This window comes from Fundulus heteroclitus, unplaced genomic scaffold (genome assembly GCF_011125445.2).
Source record: "Fundulus heteroclitus isolate FHET01 unplaced genomic scaffold, MU-UCD_Fhet_4.1 scaffold_74, whole genome shotgun sequence".
Lineage (NCBI taxonomy): Eukaryota > Metazoa > Chordata > Actinopteri > Cyprinodontiformes > Fundulidae > Fundulus > Fundulus heteroclitus.
The window spans coordinates 1,025,546-1,032,578 of record NW_023397186.1 but is presented as its reverse complement, the minus strand read 5'-3'; positions in this window follow the sequence as shown (position 1 = coordinate 1,032,578).

Genomic DNA, 7,033 nt, shown 5'->3' with positions numbered 1-7,033 from the left:
GCTGGGTTAGGATGGAGGGCCTAAAGCGGAGCGGGTAGTCACGACAGAAAAAGAGGGTCAGTTCCAGAGCGCTTACAGGTCAATAGCTGGGTGTGGAGGTTGGGAGGGGTGCTGTGTGAGTCACAGTGGAGGAGAAAGTGTGTGTATGTGAGACGCAGTGAGACGTGCACAGAGAGAAAATGTCTTGCTGTATCTCCTCCGCTTTGATTGTTTCTTCTTTTATGGATTTCACAGAAACAAAGCTCTGCTCTTTACGACTCCGGACTCCTATTCTTGTGAGCGATTGACGCAAATCCGAGGGGATGCTCTCAGTCTGGCCGGTGCGGTGGGATCTGCTCCATCAGCAACGTTGCTCTGCAGGACTGATTGCTGCCTCTGATGATGATGCGTTCCCTGTCTGCACCTCCTGACTCCTTCAGTTTATTGACATGCGCATCAGCGGTCAAGGAAAGCAGAAGTTTGTTGTCGAATGAACTGGCAGCGACTCTCTGAACCCTGTGCTATGATTTAGCAATTATCTTCATATTTGCAGCCATTTAATCTTTGAGTGTGACTTATTTTCTCTTTCATTCAGCCCTTGATTATCATTATCCCGAAGCATGACATCCTTTAAATTAAAGTGGAATTGTTAAATTGAATCTAAACCCTATAGGTGTCCTGTGGAAAAGAGATTCTGCTTGAATGAAGCATGACTGATTCATTGCTCCTCATCCATGAAATATGATTTACTGCATTTGTTGGGGCAGATTTCAGTACTGCATCCATTGATGCAGTACTGAAATCTGCACACGCTGTCTTGCCACCATATTGACAAATTGTGGAGTGAATCTAGCTGTTTGCAAAAATCCTTTGAGTTAAATGAGTTATTTGACTTATATTTAGCTTATCAAATGATATCAGGTATAAACTAGCAATCTAACAGCAAACAACAAGAGCTTTTTTTAATTTCTCCCAATTCCTTTTCTTGGTTCTTTTTCCCACATCTGGTATTTGGTGAGAAATATGCTGCAGAAGAGAGCAGCAACAAGAGAGATTAGCAGAACAGGCCACGTGAAAGACTTGTGACCATGTCATGTGGATTTTCTTTTGTATTAAAGGAGCATGAGGTACACTATTAGACAAAAAACAGCTTTTGATCATTTGACCATTTCTTGATTTCTGAAGAGGAAATGGAGAAGTGATTTTAAGGGGAAAACTACAGCCTCACATTTCCCATCTGATGTTGCTGAATGTACAACCATGTAACATAACCGCACCCGACACATTTATCGAAGTGAATTAATAATAAAAAAGACAACGTTAGTGCATTTATGTACAGAGAAATCCCCTCAGTTGTTTGCAGACCAGTGCAGACGGAAAACAGCTAATGTGACACTTATCAGTAACAACCAACGATAATGTGTGACTGCAGATATGTTTATCTGCTGTGTTTGTTTTGCTGCTGTTGTGTGGTTGCTCAGGGTCTGAAGAAGGACATCCTCCTTCTCTCTCTGGGTCGTTATTTCTGAGGTGATAAGATACTCTCCACTCCAAAAGCACTGGTTCAAAAGAATCTATGGGGGATTCTTATCTCTGCTGACATCTAACTGTGCAATACAAAATAAATACATGTTCCGAACACTCCTGGAGAGAGAGTGACCACTTCTTTTATTGATATTTTCAAATTTGGGATTTAAGTTGTTTGGTTTTCAGAGGGCTCTCTGCCCCCATAAAAGGAAGATTTTGCTGCTGAATCTGGCGTTCTTATAGATGCACAGAAAGATCGGCAGATGTACGGGATTAGTCAGTTTTTAGCTTGATTGTCTGGCCACAAACCATGAAACAACATCCTTCAATGTAGAAGGGAAGAGTTAATTATTTTCAGCCCCCGTTAGAGTTTAAAGTCAGAGAAAGGACGGGAATAAAAAAAAGCAATTTAAAATAAAACTGTCACCACATGCATGCTTGGTATGAGGGATTGCTGCAAAGCCAACGACAACGCAGACGACTCTCCCTGTGGCTCTACTGCTTGTCAAGACTTGATGCAATCTGCTGGGTTTCCTAATATAGGAAACTTTTTGAACAATCTGTCTGTGGGATTTGATTGAATTTGACTTTGTAAAGCGCCTTGGTGCTGTATAAATGAACTGAACTGAGTTGAATTATTGAAGGAGCAAGGCAGCCCCAGCTGTGCCATCACATCACCATTGTTTGACTTATTCTGGCCATAATTATTTAAAAAAAAAAAAACACTAAGTATAAATCCTTCAGAAAACTCCCACTTTTTTATATTTTTTGTTTGTTTGTTTGATTTTACAGGTGACACAGGAATCAGGCATTGGTGTTGGTAATAAAGCTGAACCCAAAAAAAAAACAGTGGGTTTCACAGCTGATTCATGACTTAACAAGAGGGCAGTCATGGCCAGGTTGGGTTAGAAAGCTTTTTTTTTTTCTAAACAAATGAAATCATTATTTGACAATTATATCTTGTCGATTCTCCTGTTATGTTTGTCCAATATTAAAACAAATTTGATGATCTGAAAGGCAGGGACAAATACTCACAGAACCTTGTTCACGACACAAAACAGATGATTTTCAAATGCTTTTCCACAGACAATTGTGTTGTTGTTAAGGGTGGCAGCAAATATGGTCCAGCACTGACCTGCAGAGCTCTCTCTCTCTTTACTGTAATTCAGGGGAATTCCCTGTCAAATGACAAAAATAGCCCCAGCTAACGATGCAAATCTCTGCTCAAGTTATACTTCATCTTACTGTCCACAGGAGGGCAGTAGTGTAGCCTAAGTGCTGCGCTCACAGCCATCATCATGACTGCAACACAAGCCAAGGTTTCTTTCAAGGGCACCCATCATATCTGCAAAGTCACATGTAAAGCCGGGAGAGGCTGAAAGGGCGTTTCTAGCTGGAGTATTCGGGGGTGGGAGAAAAATGCTAAAGTGTTGTCTAGACATCAGCTGAAAACCCAGATGGGACGATTTAAAATGCTGCCTTTGTACATTTTCGAAGGTGAACCTTTAAATGGGAGAGAAAATGAATCATGTATACTGGACTGCATGAGGAGAAGGGGCTTTAATCAGACTGATGCAGTCTAAGAGATTCCTTGATTTCGGATTTTACAAAAACCTTTTGTGCTTTTTTTTTTTTTTTTTTTGGACACCAGCCAGTTTTTAAGGTAGAACAGCAATAAGATAACTAGAGGAGCAGGGGAGCCGCCATACTTTCCCAGAGCCTTACCTTTTTATAGTCATCAAATATGCATGGGCCCGCCGAGTGCATTTAATGTATTCACAGATGTCCACAGCAATGGAAAGCTCCCCATCAGCGTTTCACTGCTAGTGTTTTGGTGTCTCCAGAACAAGGCAGAGAACACGATCAATAACACCGGATTCACGGAAGGTGGTTTCCGTGAATCCGTGAACCGAGAGAGAATCTGCTGTGTATGCTTTAAATAACCCGTTAGTGAATACAGGATTGAAGTTAAAATGTGGCCTGTAGTTAGCGATGCACTCCTTGCAAAAGTATTCATACCTCTTGAACTTTTTCACGTTTTGTCTTGTTACAGCTAAAAAAGGTTGGTGCATTTTGTTGGGATTTAATGTAAGAGACAAAGACGAAGTAATACATAATTATGAAGTGGAAAGAAAATGTTGCACTGGTGTTTCTTCCTTTTCTTTTTTTTTCTTTTTTTTTTTTACAAATAAATATCTGAAAGATGCGATGTGAATTTGTTATCTTTTACTCAGATACCACTACAAAAATCCGGTGCAACCGTTACAGTTTCCGTCATAAGTGATTTACCGTATTTTTCAGAATATAGGTCGCATCAGTCAAAAAATGCACAATAAAGAGGAAAAAAAACATATATAAGCCGTTACGCTGAAGGTTGTCAAAATTACGATGAAATTAGACCGTGAACATAATGGTGCTATGTGCTAAGCTAACAGTATGACACTGATGCTTGAGAGCAGCAAAAAGTTCACGTGCATCATCAGCATAGGATAGCAGACCTGTAAGCTAGCGCTAGCTGGTATTAGCTTCACGGACAGCCCAATAACAGGATTCTGTCGCAATCTGGGCTCTCCCTTCAAACTGCACCATGCAACGCACCGCTGCGTGAATGCATACTTAAAAGGCAAAACAACATACAAACATGTACAGTCTTTGTTGTCTATAAGTTAATGTTTCAATTAATTTTTAAGTTGTCCAAGAGCAGCATATAGTTTTCACAAGCCTAGAGAGCCCTCTTGTGGCTATAGACAGTAATGTTTACTTCTTGGTTTATGTCTTCTTGGTTTATTCATTTATGAATGAATCTATCTGTATATATATATATATATATATATATATATATATATATATATATATATATATATATATATATATATATATATATATATATATGTGTGTGTGTGTATATATATGTGAATATATAGTGTGCAATTTGCAAAAAAACAGAGGGGGGATCATTTAAAAAGTTTTGTTAATGAATAAAAGTTAGCTAACTAGCTTTTAGCTAGCAGGTGCTCTTTCAGGTAGCTAGCTAGACCCAGTAGCTTAGACTATTGTTTTTAAACTTGCGCCATCTACTGTCGGGACTCGGGAGTGGGTATTAGTTTACTTTAACCGCTTTGAGCAGAAAACGTAATAATGTAGGAAACAAGACATGTATTTATATAAATTTTGAAAAATCAATAATTTATTCTGATCAGAGGGGGGAGAAATGTATTCTCCCCAGATATAAAACATGAATGACCACAGAGGGGGGGACATCACAAACAGAGGGGGGGTAAATCCCCCCCAGCAAATCGCACCCAGTATATATATATATATATATATATATATATATATATATATCAATAATTTATTGAATTTATACTGCAATTCTTCAACAGGAAAACAAGTAGAAAATAAAGCAAGACCTCAAAGATGCAAAATCAAATATATACATTGAAACAAAGTAAAGTCTTCTAAAAATGAAAGTCTTCAGTCCTTTCTTAAAACTCTCTGTAGTCTGTGCTATCCTCAGATGGTCGGCGAGGATGTTCCACAGACGAGGTGCAGCAGAGCAGAAGGCCCATGTCACCCATAGTGTGCAGTTCTGTCCGGGGGGGATAGAGCCAGTAGGAATTAGTAGAGCGGAGAGGCTGTGTGGATGTCTGAGCAGTGAGCAGTTCTTTGAAGTAGCGTGGAGCATTGCCGGATGTATTGGTGGGTGAGTAAGGAAACCTTGGATTCAGTGGAGAGTGAGATGAGAAGCCAGTGGAGGGATTCACGAATCGGGGTGATGTGGTCATGTTTCCTTTACGTCATCAGGATCCGTCCGACACTGTTCTTTACATATTCAAGCTTTTGGATGTGGTTGGATAATAGTTATGAAAGACCCATTCCAGCGGCAAAAAACAACAAGCGAAAAAAAAATAAACAAGGGGGAAAAGCTGCCTTTACACACAAACACATTGTTACTGTGTCACATTAGACGTATGTGGGCTGGTTACTGCCAGACTGCTGTCTCGGCATGATCCTCCGGATCAATGCGTGCACGGAGCGCGTATATGTTATCAGTGGGAGAGGAGGAAGAAAGGAACCAAACAAAAAGAACAATTTAAGTCATTGTTCATAAAAACGAGAGTGGTGCAACGACTACTGACAGGTCATACAGCTAAGTATGACTCAGAGAATATAGATCACTACATGTGTGCGCACACACACACACACATCTATATGTGTTCTAAAGTACTAGATAGATAGATAGATAGATAGATAGATAGATAGATAGATAGATAGATAGATAGATAGATAGATAGATAGATAGATAGATAGATAGATAGATAGATAGATAGATAGATAGATAGATAGATAGATAGATAGATAGATAGATAGATAGTTTACTTAACATTAATGGTACTCCCAGGAATGTGGGCACTAATGTGTTTTATTTGTCAAGCCAAGTTGGACAATAGAGTGCTTTCTAATTTAAGGAATGTTGGTTTAAGCCAAACACTCTGCTATTAATTAGGATGATTTCTACAAGCAGGCAGCAAACACACACACATAAACACACAGCTTGGCTGCTCCCACTGTGATAAAACTGCACACCCAGATTCATTTCTACCCAGATCCATGGCTGCTCGCATACCATAACGGTGATGATGCTGAGTCTCATATTTCATGCATCACTCTCCGGGCTGGCTCTTCTTGTTTTCTTTTTCTCCCTGGTATGAAACCAGGTCTGTTTCGCTCTGTGGTGAGTCCAGAGTCCAGATTAATTCAAAGAGCACCAAGCAGGATACTTTAGGAAGTCCTTTTACATTTTTCTTGCCAACGTTTGGTTCCTAACCAAGATTAAAACATGTAAATCTCTAATAACTAAAGATTTGTTGTTTCCTTGAAAGGAGAACCCATTAAAGCAGTGATGTCCAGTCAGATGTGCTCCGTAAAGAACTGCCTGGAGTGCAAATTGCCTTCTCAGATGGAAATTGCCCTCTATAGTGCACATTCAGCTTTACTGAACTTGTGTTTCTTTTCAGACCGGCTGAATAACAAGGCAGTATCTATGAATAGCAAATGTAAACCTTCTGTTACTCAACATTTACTCTATGCCTTAAAATTCCTTGATCAGTTGTCCAGCAATGTCATAGAAATCCCATCAACTGTCTGAAAAAGAAAATACTTCAATAGTATTCACACTCCTTGAACTATTCCACATTTTGTCATATTACAGCGCCAAACTGCAATGTATTGTACTAGTTTTGCTTTTTATTGGCCAACATAAAGTTCTGCATTATTGGAAATGGAATAAAAGCAGACACAGATTTATCTGTTCAACAATTTTTCAACAGAACACGTGATTAGTGTGCCATGCATTTGTGTTCAGCCCCTTTTACTCTTGTTTTGCCCCTGAATAAAAACAGTCACCTGACAAGTAATTTGTGTGAAACTCAATATCTGTGCACATAGAAATAATCTGTTAAGGCTTCGGAGGTTTGTTTGAGAACCCTAGGGAACAAACATCAGCGTGAAGACTGAGAAACACAGC